Source organism: Sturnus vulgaris, chromosome 12 (genome assembly GCF_052056855.1).
Source record: "Sturnus vulgaris isolate bStuVul1 chromosome 12, bStuVul1.hap1, whole genome shotgun sequence".
Taxonomy (NCBI): domain Eukaryota; kingdom Metazoa; phylum Chordata; class Aves; order Passeriformes; family Sturnidae; genus Sturnus; species Sturnus vulgaris.
In genome coordinates, this window is record NC_142254.1 from 16,212,371 (window position 1) to 16,237,655 (window position 25,285).

At 41.6% G+C, this 25,285-nt stretch overlaps 1 protein-coding gene across 3 annotated transcripts in view; it reads right to left on the reverse strand.

The window, feature by feature from the left end:
• MAF (MAF bZIP transcription factor) overlaps positions 1 to 25,285 on the reverse strand; it is a 192,370-nt gene that overhangs the window by 147,662 nt on the left and 19,423 nt on the right. The window contains exon 3 of one of the 3 annotated variants that reach the window (XM_014874460.2): positions 1,986 to 2,762. The exons of the other annotated variants lie outside the window; for them this stretch is intronic. The gene's annotated coding sequence lies outside the window, so the exon portion shown is untranslated. Of the gene's footprint in view, positions 1 to 1,985; positions 2,763 to 25,285 lie in introns of those variants that run through there. 3 annotated transcript variants of the gene reach the window in all.

Sequence of the window (25,285 nt, forward strand, 5' to 3'; positions counted from 1 at the left end):
AGGGGTTAATAAAACCCCTGCCATAAGGGTTAAAGGATAAATTCAGCTCTATGGCCATGCTTAGGGAACATTTGAAGGCAGTTCAATATCCCACCTACAAAATCAGCCCCTCTGCTGTCAGCCCTGCAACCTGAACAAGGAGCTGTGAGATCTATTTGTGTAATATTAGACCTGAAAAAAATTACGAGTTGTGATGAAATTAAAGACATCCAAATTTTTAGCCATTCTCTGCTGATAAAGGCTCTATTATTACCATTTACAAAGGGGAAACACAGCCAATTATAAGCTACTTCTGGCACATGCCAGGCCTCGAGAAGAAGATAAGCCAACACAGCAGAGCTTGCAGCTGGAAGCCCAGAAATGGGAAAATGAGCTGACTCATGGAAATATACTCATATAAAATATCGGTTGGTTATTTTTCTCTGCCTCCTTTCTGTGTGTCTTAGGAATGATATATGAATTGCCTTATTTACTTTGTCCCATAAAACTTACATTTTTTTATTAATGTGCTGCCAGCTCCAAGAGCAGTCGGTGTGGGAGCAGATGGAGGGAGGGAAGTAGGGGGGAGAACTGCTCTTTTGGGGGCACATCATGGGAAAGGTCCCCAGCAACACTGTAGGTCCAAAAGCACAGTGGCCAATTTTCACTGAGCTTTGTCCTGCTCCCAGCAGGCAAACCAGCTCCTCACTCTGCCCCGATTTCACCAAACAGGGAGGCTGCCTGTACTGACATTACACTGGGGAGAATTAACTCCAAATGAGGTTCCCAGAATTTATGCTCCTACCCGAAACCAAATTGTGAGCAAAAGCAATTTCCTCTGTTTTTGCCCAGTGCTGCCCATCCCGAAGTTCAGCCCCAGCAGCAAGCCTGATGCCCAGCTCTTCCAGCCCTGCTGTTCCCCAGCAGGCAGGGGATTTCACTGGCCATGGGCTGCCATCAGCAGGGATAATGACTGAACTTACCTGCCTGGCACATCAATGTGCAGGTGCACATTTTCCCTGCACTCACCCCAATTTCTGTGAGGAAATGTAACCTTTGAGATGTCTGTCCCCTTTCAAGCCCACTTAGAAAGCATTCACACGTTGTTAGGAGAGGCCTGGGTCCAGGTGGGTGGGTGGTGGGATGCTATATGCCTCATTTCCTTAGGAAATGAGGTTAAACAACCCTGCCCTCCCCCGTTATACTGTGCTATTGAATTAAGGATGGTGAATGCTCATTATGAATATAATTAAAAGCAACAGCCTCATCTAACAATCTATTTTTATCCGTTCCTCACCTAGACAAGCAGCAGAAGGAATTAAAATCTGAAGGGAAGAGCCACAGTCGGGTAGAGTTTTCCCTCCACTCGATGGAACTGTGTTGAAAAACGATTTCAGTAACACAACCCTCCTTGAAAAGTGCTGTCCGAAAAAGACGTGCTTTGGATGCTTTTTTTTCCTGGGAAACCCATGTTTAACAACTGCAAGGGCACAGATTGGGAAGATATTTCCATTTTACGAGGGAAGAAGGCATGAGCTTTGCAGCATTTCTTGCACCAGCTGCCAGCCCCCGTGGCGGCAGGGTAGATAATTAAAAAGGACATCGTGTAACAGATAAATGCAGGATAGTAAGTAGTCATTACTTGATATATAGTATATCATCTATTATTAGAGGCTAATAATTCTCTAACCTATTCATGTTAGTCTTTTGTCCGAGGAGCTGGCCGCTTGGCACGCTCTAAATTTCTCAACATAAAATTTACTCGATGTTACAACTCATATCTAATCCCAAATTTCTGTGCATTTCACTGCAGTATTTCATGTAGCGAGGTAAAAGCTCAGCACTAAATCCTTTGCAAAAGCAAGAATGAGCCAACAAAACTCCATGTTTTCACTTTCCTGCCAGAAAAAAAATGGTACTTTGAATATTTTTCTTAGTTGTAATTTTATTTCCTCCTTTACAATGCTGCAATTCTAGAGATGCTCAGCTGTACTTTTCACAGCACTCAATAATGTACTTTTTGCCTGATATTTTAATATTTGTGGAAATAACCTGCATTTTAAATACATTTCTACATACATTTAAATAAATTTTTAAAATGCATTCTAAAGGGAACCAAAGGAAGTGCCATTGTGTTTAATCACAAGGAGCAAAATCCTCAAGTCATGTAAATCACCATTTCACAATCTGCTCTGCAGTATCCTAATTTGGAAAGTGTATCACAGCAAACCAAGCTGAATTTATATAGGATTCTTTACACGTTCAAAACATTCATGTAACTTAAGAGTGTCAATCTCCATCAGCTGTCCTAGATCACTCCAAGAAATACAAGTAGAATTTATTTATTTGCAACTTCAGATGCTTACTTTTACTTTTCATTTTATTTTATTTCACTTTCTTTCATTTTAGTTCCTTTAACTTTCTTAACCTTTCCTTTTCTTTATTTTCTTTTATTTTACTTTCTTTTGCTTTATTTCATTTCTATTTTATTTCTAAAGCCCAGCCTAAAAACTTAACTTATACTATAAAAAAAGCCCAGCCACCCCAAAGTACCCAATTACAGCGTCTCCAGAAGGTTTAGAAGCCGGAACAGCACTGATAAAAAAAGCCACATGGGACGAAGCAATAACGCTGTGCTCGCCCGCAGGATCTCTGCTGATGAGCAGCTCTACAAGGACTCCACTGATAAGGGCTCACAGCAAGAAACTGTAGTAGCTGCACCAAAAATGACACCAGATCTCTGCTCCTGTCTTCTGCAAATTGTTTTCCAGCGCAGCTCTCTCCTGGGAGACGGAAAACACTTGCTGCAGGTTATCAAAACCTCACACTTTCAGTTAACCTGGCCCTGCCACCAGCCAAGAGCCAGAGATGCAGCAGGAGGACAAAGTCTGCAAACTGCCGGGAGAGGCTGGAGCAGACCTTGGGAAAGGAGCAGTGGGACCCTCCCAGCGGCTTCACATGCAAATCACCCCAAAGAGATCTGGATTACAGCTGGACCCAACTCCAGATTAAAAGGAGAGTTGAGTAGTGGAGTTGGGAACTGAGACAGATGGGGAAAATACTCCCCTCGGGATTAGGAAGCATGTGGCATTCAAAATGCGTGATATAATTTTTATGTTGTTTGCCTTGTTTAGGTATCCTTCATAGAAAAGCAGTATTTTGTGCACCAAAGGCTACTAAAACCTACATGCATTTTTGCAGTACTGTGCTGCTCGCTTTTATCCTTGAGCAACATCGCATCTGTGCTCATTTGAATCCCATTCCCCATAGTTTTGCCTGGAATTGGCACCAGCCTCCCCCTCCTATAGAGGGATTCTGTATGCTGCACTATAGCTGTTATACTCCACCCCAGAGATTGCTGCAGTTCAGCTCGGCAAGATTTGCTTTCAGGCTCCCTGTAAGAGTACAAGCATTTGGGGTCCTTTCTGTGTTTTAGAGAGGGAATAAATACCCTTTGTTAGGACTCAGAGCAGAAGCACAAAGGTTCCCATATCGAGAGGCTCTGCTCTGACTCTTGGAAAGATGCAGGGATGGTTGAGCACAGGCAAGTGACAGGCTCGGCCAGAGCACACAGCACTAATGCAATTACAAAAGGCTCATATCTAGAAAGGAAAAGTTTGTGCTGATATTACAGCAATAGCAAAGGAGGAAAAAGCCCTCTCAAGTGTCTTAAAAACACTTGACCCACTTCTATGTAAAGCGACAACTCCTCACTTTTCCCTTAAGATCAGCAGCATCCACCCCACCTCGCTTGTGGTCCCCAAGGATTTTAGTAACTTTCTGGCTGTTGTGTTTAGGAAATGGGAAATATTTTCCTACGCCTCAGATCTTTGTTAGACCAACTGAATTACAGAAAAAAAAAAAATTACTTCACTTTCTAACAGATGCACGAGTGCACCTTGGGATGAATGTGTTACGGAGTCCAAGCTATTGCCACCTGCCTCCCAATTACATTTGCTGCATTGTCCCTTGTGGTGTGCACCTGTGACATGCTGGCACGGAGCGGGGACGACTGGAGTGTGCAGGCGTGGACCGAGCCACACAGGATTTTGTTTAGAAAAAGTCTCCCAGCAATTAGTGCTGTGCTTTCTTAAAGCATAAGGGATATTCTGCAGCAGCTGACTTTCTTTCCTCCTCTCGACATGGTGAATTAACACGGAGAAATTGTTGTCTTGTAAAGGGGCAAAGCCGTGAAACTATAATTTTAAAAACTCTTCACCTTAGGATACCAAACGTCCAGCTGGCCAGGGAGCAATCTAACAAGGGAAAAGGTCATTTATGGGCTCCCTGCTACCTCTCCTCACATATACACCTAGTCAGCCAATTAACTACCTCTAGAAATAATTCCCATCAAATTTCAATATGATTTTTACAGCTGAAATAATAGAGAAATCCACAAGGCTGTGACTGTTTGCAGCAAGAATGATGAACAAAGGAAGGCTTCCAAGGTTTTAGGCTCATTATATTCGTTCCAGTATAACATACTGGGGTTTTTTTCTTCTTTCCCCTGGTAATGTTACAGCTCTTTAAGTGGCTGAACAGCATCTGCACCAAGAGGACCACATGATGAGAAGCAGAAGCAAGGAGACATGGTATTATGCATATTGTAAGGGTACACTGAGCAATGTACTTGCAGTGACGTATGTACTGACAGGATTAATTTGACATTGGCAAGTGAAAACTTATTTTGTCATTAAGCTATCATAATTATACCATATCCAGAGCCACCGGATGCCCTAGCTGAGAACCTACATATGCTGCCTTTGCAGAGAGAGGCTAATACAGAATTTTAACATCCATCTATTTTTGATGGGGTTGGTACAGGAGAACAGATTGGGACACTGATGGCTCGTAAGTACCCCACGACTACCTACGGGTAGTCAAGGTGACAGCAGTACTGGAAAATGGCTAAGGGGCATTTGCAGCCTCTTAATGGGGGTCCTGCTTCCCAGCAGCCTAAAAAGGCAAGAAAACTTCAACAGACTCTAAATCCCTTTGTAATGCAGCCTGGCTAAACACTGCTTCTGATTCATGTTTTCAGCAAAGAGGATATTTCCTTGTAAAACAAGGACATACAGGAAAAATAAAAACATACAAGCTACATACAGGAAAAATGAGCTCTAGAAGCCAGAAAAATCATGAAGGTCTTTTGCATGTGACTAATATTCAGAAAAATCAGTCTTTTGTCTCTGCCCCCATCATTTATTTGGACGATTAGATATGCTTAGAATGGAAAACCAGAAAGATACCAGGACAGAAGAGCTTCTGCTCTGTTAAGGATATGCTATTGCAATATTTATTGCTGCTGAGATAGGAAAAAGCAATGGAGTATCCAAAAAAATCTTAAAGTTTGCAGGCTGTAAGTACAGCAATTTTAGGTTACCTTAAGGTGACAATTTACAAACAGAATCAAAATTGTGTTATAAGTTAAGTAAAAAAATCAGTTTCATTCTTAGTTCATAAGCTCCCCTGTCAATGACAAAATATGCTATTAGTAGCCTTAGTACAATTGTGAAAATATTCCTCAGTTACAATTGAATGTGCTTGGTGTTGGGGTTTTTTTCTTCAATGTTGTGTGTTGTTGAGTTAAAAATGACAAAGCCCTGGATTTCTTCGTTCTTGCAATCTATTCTTTTCCCCTGACTTCCTGTTTTCATGAAATTTTAATCAGGCATTTAAAATAAATAGCTATGCAGAGCCTCTATGCCTCTTTGAATGCTTGGGATGGATGTTTTGGGTAAAGTGATAGTCCAGAGACCTTGAGAGCATTTAATCCCATTCTAACTTGGCAAGATAACAGAAAATTAAACCACTGAACTCTTCACTTCTAGCAGATCTGGAGAGATTTTGAGGGAGGGATGTGGGAGATTTCGGTGTGTGGGACAGGACAATGAAATTACAGGTCCATCTCTGTTCTCCCTGCTGTGAATACTGGCAGCAATCAGAGCAGTTTAGAAGGTCAGCTCTCTAAAAAAGAAAATGTGCAGCCCCTCAGTGCACACCCTGCACCTGGACAGGCAGGAGCCTGCTTGGGGCTCACCCTTGCACGGCCTCAGCCTGTGGCAGTTGTGCACTACATGACAAAATTTGGGGCAGGTTACATGAAAAATGCCAGGAACCAGATTAGAGCAAAAAAGGTGAGAACCTGGGAGGAGGACAGTGCCAGCCAGTGGGAATCTCACTGCCTCGTAAGAGTTTGTGGCTGACAGGATAAAAAATCCAGATTTTACGAAATCGTAAGAAAGATTGAGTTTCAGGGTCAATGGTTCAGTTATTAATGAAGGTGACATGATTTGATATGATAATGAATGACCCTAGATCACAGCTAAGCCTGATTGCTGAGCCTTACACTAATTTAAACTTCTGTGGGAATTTTATTATCAGTCATATTAAGAGGAAAGCGCTCCATGGTACAGACAATAAAATAACAATGTACAAGTGGGCCAACAAATTGTTACAGAGTCAAACCTCTCATCAGAAACAAGTCATCTTCCCCTGGTCATGGTTTCCTGGAGAACTGTGTTTAAATTGGAGGCTTTTAAACACAGTCACATCTCCAGTTGCCTGTGTGTTTTGGAAATGTTTCACTTCTACTGGCATGGGGGTCAAGGTTTTTTGCCTGAACCAGGAGGAAGATAGAAATGTTTACTCTGTAGTTGTATACACCGCTCAGTTCTAACAAGGACGAATCAGTTGCCACCTCCCAAAAAAAGAGGTGAGAGAAGCTAAATCATGAAGCAAACTTACAACAGCATCTTAGAAAAATGAGGGAGATGGAGCCACTTTAGAGATGTGAATGAAAGTAAGAGGATTATGGAGTTCTCTTGAGGGGAGACACACTTGGCAGGGCTCATGGGATGGCACAAACAATATCTTCTGTTGAGAACAATGAAAAGTTCCAGGATTTCATGCCTAATGAGTACTTCCCAATTTTGGGGATCCATTTAGCCTGAATTCTGTTTGGCTCTTGTTTCACTCCACCTACTCCCCTCCCAGCCCCACCAGCAGTGTTTTCTGCTTTTGCCATGTAAACCCCTTTGAACCCTGCTCATAGGTGCAGGGAGCATCATTTACACAGTGGGATATATCTTGCTTCTGTGCACCACTGTGAACCATGGCAGAAATCTCCTTCATGGCCAGCTCGCCAGCCTCTCCTTGGCATGTCCCCTGACTTTGACATATCAAAAATAGCAATATGAAAATGAAATATGAAATATTTTCATAGAAAAAATATTCCAAGCAAAGCAAAACAGAACGGCTCTTGGCTCCTTGTCCTTTAACATACATATTCAATGTGCAGGAAGCTAGGAAGAGCTATTCATGGGGTTGGCTTGTTTTTGTTGGTTTAGGTTTGGGGGTAGGGGGAGCATTTTCAATGCATGCTGGATCCTTCACAAATTTTAATAAGTGGTTTAAACCACAGTGATCCCTTCTCCCCCACAGCACTCCCCCCTTTTTTCTTTTTTTTTTTTTTTAATGAAATAGTGTTTAATTTCTGCAAGGACATTTCACTTTAAAAGGAAGAAAGGGCTGCTCTGTAAGGGCTGTGCAGTGCAAAGCTTTTTCTAGTCATTTCCAACAATATATTTTGGAACTGTTCCCAGTAAACAGGCCAGATTAGCTGCCTTTGGTTCACATTTTACATTGTTCATGAGATAGGGGAGCTCTGAAAAGCAGACTCCGTCCATACTGTTTGGTTGCAATAAAGCTAATTCTATTCAGTCCTATAGCAGTATGATAGCACTTGTGTAGGATTTCCCTTCGCTTGCATATTTATAGGGTCTTGTAGAGCTCTGCTGTAGCTCAGTGCCAGCATGAAGAAATCAAGCTGTCAGTAGTTTCTATTTTTGTCCCTACCTATAGTTTCAGTAATGACAAGTGAGTGAGGCAACATATGCATTTCCCATCTACAGGAAAAAATTACTGTCTTCCTTCAGTGTCTTACATCTGTGCTACAACCTATTTTCCTAGGGCTTCAGATTATGTTAGCTGATAGTTAACATGTATAAGCACTGGTCAAGTGCAGTTGGTTCACTGCATTAGTTGAATCACAAGAGAAAAAGTTCCAACAATTCAAAATTCCTGGTGCTTTTCCCTTCTGCCCTTAAAAAGAGGAGGGAAAAAAATCCTTCCTGGGAAATAGCAGTTCTTGTATCACATCCTGGCTCCTATCATGCTTTGATCAGCACACACGTTCAAGCAAATGAGGATTCTCCTCTTAAGATTAAGAGAGCTGCTGATTATATTTAATGTCCTTTTCTTGACCCTAGATAGTTAACTCGTCTCTGCAGCTTCTGGGGGAATTGTTTCACTGAGAGCAGATAATCCCAAAACCGAGCCATGGTCAGCAGCCTGATACCACACTGCTTCATCAGAGCCAATGGAAGGGACCTGGGACCAGGATCCAATGCTAACAGAGAGACAAGGTCTCCCAAAAGCTGCTTAATTATTAAGACAATGCCTGCATCATTCACAATCTTCCCCCTTCTTCTCGTAAATAGTAATTCTGATTTACTAATGCTCCAGCACCACCAGGGCATGGCCACCCATGAATGCTGCCAAATGCAGGCTAAAATTTGGGAAATGCTGCTTGTGAGCCCCAGCAGCTGGAAGACACTGGCTCTGAAGGCAGTGCCAGGGACGGCAGGCACCCACCCTCGCTCACAGCGGCTTTGGCTTGACAGCATCAAGGCATTTACAGCCTCCGACATGACTGCATCAGATCTTCAATGACAGCTAATAAAACGGAACTACACCCCACTGCTTTGAAAAGCAGCAACTCAGAACTCCTTCAGAGATTAGACTTATTTAAATAAGAGAAAGACACTGGGCTTTAACAAAAGCTCATAAGGAAAATAGCTTGGCAAGTTTAATAACAAGGAAAAATTCTTTTTCATATTATTTCTTCTTCCAGTTCCGTCCTCACCTTGCCTTCCCCACAGCCTAGAAAAGCAGATATTTATCCTGCACTTAGTGCCTGATGTGCTCACCTCAAAGTCCAACCTTTATCCGTGCTGCATCTCCACCTAAAGTGACATTTTTTGTACCGTTCTGGGGCTTCAATGCACCACAAGGAAAAGGCAGAATTAAGATTGGAGGGTAGGGAGGCAGGGGACAAAGTAAGAACTGTTGGGCAGGGTTGTAAATAAAAAGCAGACAAAATATGTTAAAAAATACAAGGCAGTGCTATAAATGCCTCTCTCCCGTGTGAGGCAAGGTACTGTGTTACAGATCTGGAGGGGCTGTGAGACTTCCCGTTACTTTATAGTCCATGACGATCACCCTCTTACAGTGCCACAGTATAACAAGCAAATGTCCCGACTCCCAGGAAGCCGCTCATAAAAAGAAGAGGCACTACAGCCTCTTACAATCCTCCAAATAAGAGAAGCAAAAAGACAGGATTCTTGTTCCTCCCCCATCCCACCCCTCCACCCCCCACCCCACCCCTTCACCATAAACTTGTACTTATTTTGCTAATTTTGTTTTAATTGTGTGCTGGAGCAGAGGGTGTTGTAAGCTGGGGAGAAGCAGAGGGAGAGGAAGAGAAGGAGGGAGCCTGAAGCCAGGGAGCCTTCTTGCTTGTTAATACACAGGCAAAATGATATGCACATATACAGCTCCGAAAGCGACCATGGGGAGGGAAGGAACACAAAGGAGCCATTTATTGCTTGAAAACTGTCTCTGAACAAACCCATTGTGTTAAAGTAATACAAATTCACAACACCTTCCTGCCTCTTTTTCCATCTGGATCTGGGCTAGTTTGGGTAAAGGACCCTGCCACCCAGCACAAGCCCTGGAGCCTCAGACCCTGGCAGAGCTGTGATTGTTCAGCATCCTCGGAAGCTCCCCTCGTAGGGCCAAATGCCATGCTGATAACACAGAGGTGAGAGAAAGGGAGGAAGAAAAGGAGAGAGGGAATAATTTGGCTTGGAGACTCTTAAAAATCCATCAACTCATTTCTGGTCAGGCTGTGGGTCTATCAAGAAAGGCAATTTAAATCCAAGAACCAGAAGGAGGTATCTTTTGATGTAACATTTTGTTCTTTTTTATGAATACAAAGTTATTCCAGGCAATGCAGTTGGCCTGAAATAGTTATCAGTTACAAAACTGGGACTGCTCCTATCTCCCCTCCTTGTGCAATGCAAAGAAGATCCTCCCGCTGAGCTCCAAAGTAGGGGAAAAGCTATTAATTAAAAATAATTCTCCACGTTGAGGCTTGCTGCCTAAAGCTCAGCTAATATTAAGGAAATTCCAGCCGTTCACTCCCTGCTGCTGGAGGCTTTTCTTTCTCTATTTTGTTTTGCTAAGCTCATTGAGAAGAAGAGGGTATGGATATCGCCTTGATGGCTCCAGCCCCTTCCATCTTCTCCCTGAAATTCAGGCTCTGCTCTTTCCCTCTTAGGGAAGGACCCAACCCATCAGACTGGATCATCCTGGAAGAGGGAGCAGGTTTATTTTCTTTACACCTTGTTTTCAATCTGAGGTGAGGCCGGGAGATGTCCTTTGACCTTTGTCTTACCCAAGTGCTCGTCACCAGACAGAAGAAGGAGCTTCCCCAGCTCACAGCAGGGCTGCCCCTCATCCCTGCTCCAGCCCCACACTCCTGCTGAGCATCACAGCTCTGCTTCCCGAAATACCTGCCCCAAATTTTTACGCCTCAACCACACTCTCCTCAGCCATGTTCAGCACTGCTTTGTCTTGAGAAACCACTCATGTGCAAATCCAAACCTGCTTCTCTGGCTGGAGTCCCACAGATCCACTGTCCCAGACCCTGGGACACAGGACCTCACGATAACTGCTAATATGGGAAAAGTATCTTTCAGTTCTGTTGTTTGATGACAATGTATTTCATCTCACTAATGTTAAATATCACGGGAAAGTTACAAAAACACTTTAAAAAAACCTTTTGCATTTCATCAGGTGTTTTCACAATGCTTGAGAAATGTAGAAAGAGTACAAAAATGGAAATCTGAAGAAAAAAAGAAACTAATCAAACTTCAAAAACATTCTTTTCTGTGCTGGGAAAGGGTTGAAATTCTGTTTTCCTATGCCTAAACACTATAGAACTGCAACAAATAGGCTGATTTTGACAGTGACAATACAACTGCGAAATTCCTGCCATTACATTATCTCAAAGCACATCATGCACTATTATTTTCTTAACAGTTCCATACAGTTAAAAACATCTACTCCATTTCCAGATTCATATTTCATGCAGGAATCTTTTAGAGAAAGGACCCCCAAAAGCTTGTTTTATCAAATTCTAACTTCTACCATTTCAAACCTCCTAATGCTGAAACTTGATGTACAAGCTGTCAGAACAAAAGCCTCTCTTCAGTGCACATATTTTGAAGCCCTTACTTTCATTTTTCAAGCAACAACAACAAAAAAAGGAATACTTTCAGTATTTTTTATGACTCCAAATTTCTTTTTGAAGTTCCTTAAGCCTCAAAAAGGTTTCGTTAAAACAATTTCTATGTTTTCTGGTGGTAAGTTTTTAACGCCCATTTTTCAAGTGTGCTTTTCTAAATATTCTTTTCTATTGAGATAAAGATTAAGAGAAGGTAGTGACAATGACGGTATATGATGGGGAAAAGTATTTCATACACCACTGTGAATTTACATAGAGCTGTCAAATGTGTTATACCAAAAAGGATTCCACTAGGACAGACAAATAACCTCTTCATTCTTGAGCATTAATCTTAGGAAGAGATCTTGATTCATTAAAGTGTTAAGTCCATACGTAGGCACATACAGCTGAGTCCGACTCAAATCAGAGAGGCAGGAGATCAAGTTAATTTTGTACTTACATGGGGATTTTGGTCCCAAAAACCTGCAGAGCTAGCACTGAAAGAACAAATCACCCGTCATATCCATGCTTTCTTTCAAAATCATGACTGCACCGCAGTGCCAACACACATACAGCAAGTCCAGATTAACATATTCCCATGGGAATTTCTGTAGGGCTCTAAGCACACATTTACCTGGGGCTGGCCATGAATCTCTATTCACTGGTGATACAGGATTCATACTGGATGGGCACCTCAGAGAAAGGAAGTGGTGCTTTCAACTGTCTTCTAAGCAAATTTTGGCACTTATTTCTGCTGAATTTCAGCAGTGGAGATGTTGCAACCCGTGATGTTGATCCCTTGTGTACCACTGTCACTGCCCCTTTTGCAGAGAAAATTATTCCCTGTACTATTGGTACTGTGCAAATCTGTTATAAATATTGCTTAAATTCATCAATAGCATTCAAACATATCTTTCAGCCAGTCATGTGAACTGTACTCTTGATTTTCAAAGTTCTCATCCTTCCCTTAAAACTGAATGTTTACTCAGCCTGAGTTCACACACATTCACATTGTCTCAGTGAGTAATTCAGGTTGTTCCATGGGCCACATCGATTCATCAGCAAAACCTTAGCGTGAGCTATTTCGAGCCAAAAAATACAGGATGTTTTACTTGAACTGCACAGGCAGCATCTTTCCCAAAATCACAGCTGAAAGATGCAGTGCTCTCTGTGAGCAGAGGAGTAGCAGTCATACAGCTCCTTACTCACTTGTCTTTCATGGGAAGTTCATCCCAAATGCCTGCAAGAGAAATTATTGAATACAATACTAGTGCCTACATCACATTATTTATACTGCAATAAATACAAATCAAGCACCACTTTTGATGTAAAAGCTACCGATTGAGAATTTCACTTCCACGTGAGGCTGCTTCCATTTCCTACAGTGATATTAATTTCTAATTTTTCCTCCTGTTCTCTGCAATTACTTTTTAAGCTTCTCTATTTCAGTTCATAAATCCCACTCATAAGGCTGCAAGTCACCTAGATGCCATCTGCTGAAAAACAGAGTGATGGAAAGTCTGAATAATACACTGAGTCAGGGTTATAGATGCTACATTTTGACACATACAGAGGCATGAAGTTGTGGGGAGCAGATTAATAATTACTTTACCTGAAACTAAATCAGTTGTTCATTATAAGCCTGACCACAGGCTGAAGCTGGTTCTATAAATACCTTGGTTGGGTCTGATCTAATACAAACACACTGGGTATGCAAATATTCCACACTCCAACGGCAAGATGCTTTTTCTGATAGTTCTTGCTTTAGCATGTCAATCTGAAGCCTTGATTGCTTTTCTCACACTTCTTTGGATGAAAGGACATAAACAGCTATGAAAACCAGTTCTTTAATATGCTACTCTTCAATTCAATTCAAACATACACTTATTGCAAAAAGAACAACATGAACTGAGAAAAAAAAAAAAGCCAGAATGGAGAGCACCATAATGTAATAGCAAATGCAAAGCAATTTTCATTCCTGGATCCTGGAGGATGCATGTACAGAGCAATTTTTCTACTATACAGCAAAAAAAGGGATGAGGGGGAGGAGCACATGGGGACAGCTTATGAAGGACTGCTTTTTAACTCAAATACTACATTTTTGCAAGCTTTTAAAAATCACTGCTAATAATTTATATTTGGTGAGATGGGGAGTGTATACATAATGTTGCAGAGGACAAAAAGGTCCTAAATCTTTCTGGCTTGGATTCTTTGACCTCGAGAAGTTTAGTCTGAAAACATTTGTTACCTGATGAAAAGCTTTGTGAGAATGCTAATAACATTCTTAAAGGGTTAATGATGCCTAACTGATTGGCACTAAAACCTAGATTTCATTTGGTATAGTGACAGGGAAACTCTGCCACCAGGAGTATACGTTCATGCCCACATTATTATAGGACAATTTAGATCATCTTATTTTAAATTTCATGGCTCTGTAACATAGATGTAAATCAAAGTCAGTGAGGCAAATGATGATTTTTCCATAGTGAGATTTTTATAGTCTTGATCTTGAAAATATGCTTTGAGCCCAAGCTGTCTATCAAAATACTTTGAATTAGCCAAAGGAGTTTGTGTTGCTGCTAGTGTACAGTTGGAATCAGAAAACAAAAGCTGAAAGCTTTCAGAACAAGGCATGTCACATAATTTTTAAAATCTGGGCTCTATTAACAATTGCTATTTATAAAAGGGCTGGAAACATGAGGTGTTCAGGTCCAGTAATATGAGAATATTGAAATTGAGACATTTCAGACTGAAATCCTGGGTACACCTAGAATATCATATGCTGTTAGTGTGGCTGAAAGCACTGCAAAGGAATACGTGTGTTTATTTTGTGTACATGTGCCTGTGTACACCTGCATATATAATTTGCTATTGAAGGATTTCAAGTATTAATTGTGTGATTGTAGCACAGAGATTCAGTTCACATCCAAGCACTTCCTTACTTTCATAAACACACTGCATTTGACATATTGGTTGTCTGCTTTTTTAAACCTGATTTATCCATCACTTCCATTTCCAGATTTGACTTATTGGTCAATTCCTTTCTAACATTTGATGTATTGGTTATTTTCTTTTCAAATTTGATAAAAGCACATCACACAAATCTTTTCAGATCTGTTTCTAAATATTACACATATATCTGGAATGTATATTTAAAATCGTAATTCCAAAACTTTCTTGATTAATAATTCATCTCTTATCTTGGGATAGTCTTTCTTATATGCCAGTATAATCTGAATTAGATGAAACAAGCAATTACACTGGACATAAAATACAGTAAATGTAACTTTACAATAAATTGCTCTCTGTGAAGCTTTAAAGAGAGTCTGGAGATTTAATAAAAAGCATTAACACAAAATAGGGAAAATTTGAGTTCTAGCTTCAACATTTTTATGCTCTAGAGTTACACACTGCAAAGGCAAACAGAAGAGAATTCGTGCTGTGCATCTCTGAGTGCCCTGGGGATATCAGAGAGGGAATCTCAATGTAAAAACTTTGTCAGGAAAAAAGGCACAGGGCCAAATCTTTGTGGGAAAAAGACAGGTGCAGAGTTCCAGAAAGGGCTGCTGGTCTGAGTTCAACATCCACTCAAGCCAGAACCAGGTGCTTCAAACAAGTCAAGAATTTGATTGAGTTACAGACTCCACAGTGAAAGCAATGAAAGGAGGGAGATGAGCCTCGACTTTCTGGCTAAGCTCCAGCACAGGTAATTAAATTTTACCTAAATAAATTCTCCCTGCACCCTCAACAAGATACATGTTTGTTATCCACTTCTTAATCTGCCCCAAACTGGGAGCAGGGCTGCTTTATAGAGCCAGACAGCTGCTGGGTTCCACTGGTGCATGAAAGGAGCCATATCCATCCATCTCTTATCTGCCTCACAGGGCTGTTTTGAGGGCTATTTAATAAATATTTGGAAAGATGAAAGACACCCAGGAAGTGCAAAGCACTATTATTTCACACTCACCTTTGAGCAGATCTCTAGATAAACTGTATGACCTGGGAATTCAAACAGTTTCACAAATGGATTTCAGAATTAGCCCCACAAATGCTCCCATCCTGCCCAGGGCTGAGCAGCTCCCAGGAGCTGAGCACCAACCCTCCCCCCGAACCCCAGAGAAATGGAAAGTGCTCCTCATGCAGCAGGAGATGCTCACAAAACAGGGTTGCCTTTGAGGGATATCCATTAGTGCTTTAAGACACCTGTGGTTTTGGTAAAAGTTCAGAACAACCACCACCGAAGTCAAAAGAAGATCTTCCACTGGGTTTGATTTAATCCTGAAAGGAGAGATGGAAGAAGCAGTCTGCAGTGGGCAGGGGTAACTCTGAGGTCTTTACAGAGTTTCCTTCTATTTACATGACTAAAAGTAAGAAGAAGGGAAGAGATAGAGGGGAATATGACCTGGAGATGCCAGGGTCGAAGTGAGGATATATGTCCCGACCTCTGCCTCTGCCAAATAATTAAAATAATAGTAGTAAAACTGGCAGTAAGGAGTAAAAACCTGGCAGTTGCTACAACACCTTGCTGTTATAATGTAGGGAGATCTCCTTTCTGACCTTTCACAGGACATTTCATGGCAGGAACAACTGGGGCAGCTGGTCTTAGGTGGAAGACAGAGCTCCGCACTAAGATCAATCTGTGCTGCACTCGGCAATTCATCTCTATCAATCATCAGCATAAGGAAGGAAGCTGGCCCTGGATGGCCAGATCTCCTTGACATCTAGAAACCACTATGACACTTAAAAAAATAAAACCACCATGACAGTTAAAAAATAAAACAGTCAGGCTCTCAGTTTTAAATGAGCTTCCTTAAAAAGATCTGACCTCAATGCTGCCAGAGTCCTGGTGCAAGAAGCTGCCAAGATGTCCCCACTGGGAGCAGCATGGCTGTTGCTGTAGTGCTCCATGACCCTTCCCACAGACTCCTTCCCTGTCCTGGCTGCAGATCACCATGGGTCAGTGCTCCCAGGAAACACTTTTCCTACAAAGATGCATCTGTGCATTGCCTTTGGGTGTACATCTCCTGCATAACATGACTCCAAGCATGATGATCACAGATCCTTCCAAAGCCCACTGAAACCATAGAAAAGAGGGGTTGAGCAGGAACCCCTATATCATGACAGCTCATACCCTAGAAAGCTGCATCTTGGCTGGTTGATTCATCTGCTTCCTCCTTTGAGTACAGCATCACTTAATGTGGACAATGAGAAAGCAGAGAAAGCTATTTAAATTTATACTTTCCCATATTCAGTTATTAAGCTGCAAATAGGCAGCAATTACCAAACCATTCTTGGGATGGACTAAATGTTACCATTTCTTTTATCATCTAAAACTCATCGAGTTTTGGGTTTCAGTTCTTTTTGGCTGGTTGGCTGGTTGGTTGGTTTGTTGGTTAGTTGGTTGGTTGGGGTTTTTTTGTATATTTTTAACTATGGTAACACAATTACGTTACTCATCCTTTGAACAAAACAGAGATTTAAGAACTGCTCAATAAATCTATGTGCTTCTGTAGATTAACATCTAGTGTAGCATCACAGAAGCATGCAAAGAATTTGCCAGTTCTTTCTAGAAAAACTCAAAGGAGAAGTTGCCTGCTTCCCACAGCCAGGCACCTCGAATTTGGTGAGACCTAATTACTCATTTCCTATAAAATAGAGCAGCCCATTTCCTGGACGAATAAAGGTCTGAATGAGGGCAAACCACCCCCACCAAATGTCCTCAACCTAGGGCTAGAAGAAGACATGATGAGATAAAAGATATACCTACACCTCAGAAGATGGATTCCATTACCATGTGTGAGAGAACAGGCGGATTTCAAAGGCTGAGATAGTTTTGGCAGCAAAGGCCTCTGGACTTTCACTTTTTTTTTTTTTTAATATGTCTAAGATGATCTTGAGCTCCCTAATTTTCATATGAATCCAGTAATGACTTCCTGTCCTCCTCAACCATTCCAAAAGTCAATGCTATGCTGTCCAAGACAAACTACCCGCTCAAGAGGAACTAGGAAAAGATTTGTGCCCCAAGTGAATAATATTCAGCCCCCTCTTACTTTCCCAGCAGAGCTTCCCCTCTCCTTTCCACTCTGCCAGTGTTTCCCACAGAGCACAAATCCACATGTGAACGTTTCACACAGCAGGGAGCCAGTTCTCACACCAGCAAATGCCAAACCCTCCAGAACCCTTAAAACAAACACGACACCGTTTGCATCCTGCACTTGTTGAAATGTGAAATGGACCTGATACCTTGCGTTTCATCTGCTGGCTTCTTTCTGAGACAACGTTTCAAGACAAAGAGGTTACATGTGGCTACAGCATGGAAGTGGTTTCAGTGAGGTTTTTACACAACCTAGTTCCCATCACGGCTCAGAGAACATGCCTCATCTTCAGAGGTATCTGCTGCTGGTGTGGGTGGCTCGGACAAAAGACGGGATCTCATTTGTGCTGACTGGGCTTCCAAGAAGTTGTTCACCACTTACACTACTTACAACATCTTACTGTGCTTCCAGCAGAGAAATGCAGCATCAGAGCCATCAGCTGTCACCACTCAGGTGTCAGTGGAGGTCTGCACGTGCTGACACGTGAAACTACAAAATTACCCTTGCCAAAAGTGGACAGAGCTTATGGTGTTAAGCAAATACATTGTTGAAAAAAAAAACAATGAAACAAAGAAACAAAAAAAGTCAAAATAAATCCAACCTATACCACCCATTAAAAAAAATCCAAAATCCCCCCCACCATTACAGCTCTTGGCTCTCACTCTGTTCACCTATTGCTGCACACAGGGCATCTACATCTAGAAGAAAACAAGGAACAGATGTTGGGTGATTGAAAAACTTGAGCCTTCCATTGTTTTATTGACTTGTCACCACAGAGAAATTTGCTTTAATTTACTTTAAAAGTAAATGACTTGATCTTCATAAAACTGGTGGTAAGTCACAGTTCTTAATGAGGATGTTAAACAAGGATTCTGTTTAACAACCAGAGGCACCAATTCCAAACGTAATGCCTATTTGAACAGACACATCTATCTTCTCTTTTGAAACACCCTAGTTTATTTTCAAGATGTTCAACATACCCAGGGAAAAAAAGAAGCCTTTGAGCCCTTGAAAGCCTATGCAAAAGCTTAAGGCTTTTTTTTACCCCTTCATGATACTTGATTGTACCAGATTGTACCAAGTAACTTCCTTTTTTTTCTTCTTCTTTATTCCTGAATGAAGTAATTCATATCTAAATAAAGACCTTTTGAACTCTACTGGCTTCAAGATAATCTACAATGTAACTGAGGAAAAAACGTGAAAGAAAGAAAAAATGCCAGGAGTTCAGTGACTTAAATCAGACCTTCAACTTTTTTTAATATAAACTACCAGCTACTGCCAACCCCACATGCAAGCCTTGATGTTTTTTGTGACATTTGATTCATGTCCCCAGACCCAAACTCCAGTATTGTCACTCCAAATCAAACATCACTGATGACTGTCAATGGGAGTGGTGTCTCCTAGGAAATGGAAAGTGAAAGGTCTTCCCGACACCTCACAGGCTGCAGAGAGGATCCCTTCCCACCACGGCCATGAACACACCCATGGAAGCAGGCAGCCTGCGAGGCAGGAGGTCTTCAGAGATGGGAAATGAAGACGCCTCCTTCACAAAGAGATAATACAGAGTTTTCAGAGGCTAGAGAGCAGACTGTTGCCTTTATCATCTTCATATGTCCTCACTACAAACAAATAATTTACTCTGTAGCTCCTAACCCAAATCTGCTGTTCCCAGAGTTTGGCTGCAACGGGCCCCAGCTGAAGGCTGTATGAAGGTTCATGACCTGGTCTTTCTTTATACTACAAAATCCAACTATGCAAGAAATTTCAGCTGCACCATTTTGGAAGCAATTTGTAGTACACTTACAGCTCAGGTGACAGCTGAGTTTTCTACCAACTAAATAGGCCACATTCTCTGCCTTGGTCCCAAGTTTTGTACAGAGGACCTGGAGGAAGACAAAGCAATGGTGGACCAAGCTGTACAAAGATGCTCGAGTGATCTCTGCTTCTGCAAAAGCAGCTGGTGCTGCTCTGAGGGAGAGACTGTGAGACATGGTGGTGAGCAGGAGCCTGGGGAAAGAGTAGAAAACCCAGGACGTGGAAGCTCCCCTGCCACTAACACACCCTGCTATTGCCCTGCACTGGTACCTTATGGCTAATGGGAAAAGAAGGGCCTAAAAGGACACCCCTGCTCTTGGGAACCCGATCTCTTTCCACATCACACCCTCCAAAGGTTGGGTGTTCTCATGAGAGTGACCCTCACCACAGCATTCAGCTGGAACAGTTGTGATCTACTGCAGCACAGAGGTGCAGAGCTCGTTCACACATGCTCAGGGAGAGAGGGAAGGATAAAGAAAGAAATAACTGATCTCCATGTTTGAAGTGACAGACTGGAGTGGAGCATGGCCAGTGGGAAGTGCCTGTGTGGCCAAGAGATCTTTCCCAACCCTAGCAGTTGCTCAGGCTCCGGTTCAGCACAGCCACAGCACAAATACTGGAGCACCACTTTCCCTGTGATTCAAAGAAAATGGCTCTCATTATTACAAGTATTTCTTCCTGCAGTTCCCTGGAAGTCTCTCATCCAGGCATAGACAAGCCCTCAGCAAACTCCAGTAGCCTGAAAAAAGCTGAGCCCGAGGTGTTAACAGCTGTGACTATAATGCAGTTAATTTAATTGGGTTGTCCATCCTTGATATTTGCAAAGTCCCTTTTAAATGTTAAAACCTTTTTTAAACAACTGAGTTATTATTTTCTCCTGAACTTCATTTCCATTTTAATGCTGATGTTCACTTTCTTTTGCAAATTGAGTGAAGGTAAAACTCTTCCTATAATATACCATCCTTTTAGAAAACTTATTTCCTTTTGGTGCAGTTTCAAACAGATAGAGCTGTAATGGCCAAAATAAATTTTATCCCAGAAATACAGAAAGCTAAAAGTTAAGCTTAACTTATAAACCTTTTTTAAGAGAGACAAAATCATGCCAGCCTTATCACCATGACAGTCACAGTTGTTTAGATTTATTAGGCAATGGTAATCAGGCTATACAATAAATTCGCTATAGTAATGCATTAATCACTTTGCAAAGAAAAATGAACTACTGAAAGGAAGACAATACATTTCCCTCTCTCTTCTTTCTCATGGTAAGAGCGGGTCCCTAACTCCATTCTTTAAGGAAGGAAGCATATATTTTCTCTTCTGCTGCTACATCTATGACTTGAGCCAATGGCTCAGCAAGGTCACTCTCATTTTGCTTTCTACATAACAGAGTTTTGTGAATATTTTTCAACAATATCTTCCTTTAGAGCTAGAAAATAATTGGGGTAAAATATTTACTTGACTTGATTGCTACTTTCCCTGATTCTGCATACACTCTCATTATGTACAGAAAGTTCATACTTTTAGATGAGACAACTTTTTAAGTTGAGGAGGTGATCACTGGTGGCATATGGATGTCCAAAGCAGTTTTATAAGAAAGGGGATGTATACAATGCAAAACAGAGGTAGAACTACAAAGAAGAAAAAGATATTTGTATCATAACGGGACATTCTTATGTTCCCCTCATAATAGTCTATTATGAATATGAACACCTTAACTATTACCCTTCAAAATCTGTTAAATTTTATGTCCAGAACTGGTACCTGGTTTGTCTGAGTGAGGTGGCAGCGTGTGCATATCCATTAGCACTTTTCTAGACAGGGTTTGGTTAAGACTTCAGTTAGGAAGCCAAAATCCTTCAAAATTTAAATCCACCTCCAGGAGATGCTGCCTGGTATTCTGCCATGCAGATAAATCCCACTGCAGAGCAATTTGTGCCAGCACATCTGAAAAGAAAAGTCCCTGGGGAATATTTACTCACAAGTAAATACTTTTGGTTTGCTCCAGCACATTTCCCTACCAACCTCCCAGGCAAGATGCTGGAAGTCAATGAGAGAAACAGAATTAGCAGGTTCTGTTTCCCCTTATTTGTTTTCCAAGGAGCAAAGAGAATCTTCACTGAAAAAGCAAAAAGTATATTTTTCAACTTTTAAAAAGCAATTTAGAGCCAAGAGCAAAGTCCATCCTGATGGCCAAGAAATCCACTTTGGTTCACCTTCATCTGTGGCACTTTGGGGCAAACTTCCTTTTGTTACAATGGAAAATCTGGATCTACCCAAACTGAAGCTGAGCAGCAATACCAGCAGAGGGAAAGATGGTGTGCAGATGGCTGTAACTGCTCAGCTGCTTTTGAAATTCATTAAATCTGTGGGACAGATTATGCATGCAGCACCTTAAACACCCCAAGGTGTTACCTACAACCACAGAGGCTGAAACTTATCTCCCATTCTTACTTTCATATATAAAATTATAAAATGTTAAAACATGTTTCCTAAAGCCTGTCATTACATTCTGGCTGCACGTTGCACTACAATATTCCTGTTACCAGGGTAAATTCGTGGGGAGGCTGCAGTTAACACTCCCAGGTAAAGAAGTGCTCTGTACCCTCCATCCTACAAAAGACAGAATATCAGAGTGAGAATTAAATTATTCCCCTTTCAGATGCTGTAAAGCCTCCAGGCAGCATCCTCACAGTCCTTTTCAACACAGGTAAATTGAATTCCAGCAAGTTTACTGTATGCAGACTCTTCAGACGAGACATTAAATAACAATGTCATGACCATAACCTATGAAAAAAGACTAGAAAATGTGGCACTGTTTAGTCTAGAGAAAAGGACACTGCTGCAAGCCACAACAACAGCCTTCAAATATGCAAAGGGTCAGAGCAGAGAAGAAAAGAATGGGCTGTCCTCGGTGTGGGGACATGAGGGACCTGAGCTGTGGGTTAGACAAGGAGAGATGCTTTTGAGAAGGGACGGTGGTGACGGTCTGCCAGGGAGGTGTCACACTCTCCATGGGGGGCTTAAACAACAGGTTATGTAAATATCCATCAGGGATAATGTAAGCTTGCCTGACCCTGCCTCACGGCAAAGGGATGGATTACATCACCTCCTGAGATTCCTGGTAACCCTGTTCCACTTATGATTTTATACGGCCGAGCCCCCGAGGGCAATTTGCCCCAATGCCCAAGCTTTTCCTTTATCTGCTCAGGACTGGTGTATCAGTTCTTCCCACCAGCCAATTACTTGATTTGGGATGTGCTCGTGTAAGTGAAAAGGCTGATGTCTGCAGGGCAGCCAGGCAGCAGCATGTGCTTACACTCCTCAGATCCATCACCTAATTCTTATGGAAATAAGCAAATGAATGGGAAGGTGGTTGGTGTAGGAATGCAAGAATTTGGGCCAAAGTTCGAGGGTTGATTTTAGATAAATTGTGCTAAAAAAATATGCAAATAATTCTAAAATTTCGTGTGGATTTGCCTGCCATCTTCAAAGATATTTGTTGTTCTGCTGTTTGAGGTAAAGTCTGAACAGGGCCTGCTGCTTGGCTCCCCTGCATCCCCTCTCTCTTGGAAGGGATGGCATGGGACAGTCCCAGCCTGTATCCAGGTCCTTCCCCTGCTCACTCCCTGAACTGCAGGTGTGTAAGGAATCGATGCTGGCTGCATCCCTGCAACTTTGGGAAGAGGTGGGAAGAGGGATCCTGTTGGAAGCAATCTGCTCCGCTGACAACAGCACCCACGGGCACGGCAGGAGGACCTGACCTGGGCAGACCTGAACGCTGGTGCTGCTGCAGGAAAACCTTGCAAAAGGCAGCTGCTGAATCCATGCAAGGCTGCAAAGCCCCCAAAATGAGGCACGTGGGACACCGAGTGGGGATGTGCTGCCAAGGAGCAGTGAGTCTCCAGATGTGTGACAAACATCCTCTGGCAAGCAGAGTTTGCTGTGGTGGAGGAAGGGGAGATTTTTGGGTTTGACTCTTGCTTTCTTGAATTAAATTAAATTTTAAAATGAATAAATTAAAAAAAAAGTAAAAACATGAACCAATTGCTCTTCCACTTTAGCCTCTCCAGTTTATTTTCTTGTAAACTTTTTTCTACCATACATCCCATGACAACCCATGATCTAAAGATTTTTGGTGCATTCTCTTGCCAAACTTGAATTTTTATATGGCAAATTAAATTAAATGTCTTGATTACAAGCCGGGAAAACTAAAAGTATATAGTAAATTGCAAGAAATGCTTAAAGGGATAATATATCAATAAATAATTCTTGCACTTAATCCGAAAACCATTAGGTAGTTGGAGTGATGACTGATTTAACACCACCCATTTAATGTATCTGTGATAATGTGTTATTTAAACTCAAGACTTTGTATTAGATACCATTCAGACCAAAACATTCATTTGGAAATAATTGTATAACTTGAGGGATTTTTTTCCTACTTTTTTTTTTTTTAAGATTTAATTAAAAACACAAGATGAAATAAATATTTTAGGCAACCAGCAACAAAATGGGAAAATACCATGTGTTTGGAGTTTTAGTGCCCTCTGAGTGCTGGAATTTATTTGCAGCAAGCAGAAAATAGACAGCAAGCATAAAAATTCAGCAGATTCCCGCTAGTAAAATTATTTATCAAGCTAACAAGGGAGGAACCCTTCTAGTAGCAACAAGCCAGCAAGGAAAAGACGTGCCTTTATATTTTACCTTTGGGTTAGCACACCAGTAAAAATGCCAACTGACAAGCACTTCACATAAACATTTCTTTCTAAATGAGCTGCCTTGTTAGAAAAAAATCTAAGCAAAGGAGCAGTACAGTCAACAGACAGAAAAAACCCCGGGATGAATACTACATTGCTGCATATTACAGGAAAATATAAATAAAGGCATAAAAATAATGTTGATACATAAATGACTTTAATGAATTAACACTTCATTTTGCATTTAAATTAACTACTTGGGCTATAAATCTATCTTAGCTTCAATCCTTCCAAGAAAGAATACATGTCAGTTATCTATTATTTACATCTTTCTTACCTCTGGAACTAAACGTATGCATGCACGCTCAAAAAAAAAAAAAAAAAAAAGAAAGAAAAAAGTGTGAAATATGTGTGTGTGTATTCATTCACGTGCTCTTGTTAGAGCTGTGCTACTCAAGCCCCACTGCAATATTTATCGTATACTTATTTTACGACTGAAGCCCTGAAGTAGGTTTTACAGTTTAGTTTAACGATACCAAACTTTGATTATAAATTATAAGTGGCTTTATTGCAGCCTGAAGAGGCAAAAAATTTGGAGAGCACTTGATTGCCTGATCTCAATTAAATTTTAAAGAAATAGTAAAGTGACACACATTGGCTGAATAGCTGAGCTCCAAGGAGCACTGCAAATTACTCCTGCCGGCTGTGCAGTGGGGTTAGACCCTCCCAGGACTTCTTTGCTGGAATGAACATTTGACAATTGTCAGCAAGCTTTAAAATAAAACCAAACTAAACAAAAGAGAAAAAGAAAAAAAGGAAAAGCCAAGGATGGTTCTCAAGCATTATTATTTTCATTGTGGAAAAAATAGCTTGTGGGAGGGTAGGGGGCAAGATCAGACACTAGCATTTTAGCTGGTTCTGTAATTCAGGAAGTAAAACCTGCCACAATTGTTGACAAAGAGAGAAAAAATGAAAGTTTTGCACTAAACGGAGCAGTCAGAGGGAAGCACAGGTTGGAGCAGAATTTCTGACTGATCTCAGATGGTTTTCTGGACACAGTTGTAAGACAGACCCTTATTGCTCACTCGGGACTCTGAAGGCAAGCAAGAAAGATGGGGAAAGGTAGAGGGGAAAAAAAAACCTACTGAAAAAAAAAGGTCTGTTTAGAGCTTTTGCTCCCCTCAGAGCCTGACATTCGTCTCGCATCTGCAGCAGCTCACAATGCAGGGAGGGAATGCAGTGTCTCCCACTCCCTGCACCAGCTCCCCAGGCTGCTGCTCCAGCCAGCCCCGGGCACTGCTGGGGCCGAAGGAGGAAGTCTCCAGCTCCGAAATTCCACCCCTGGGCCC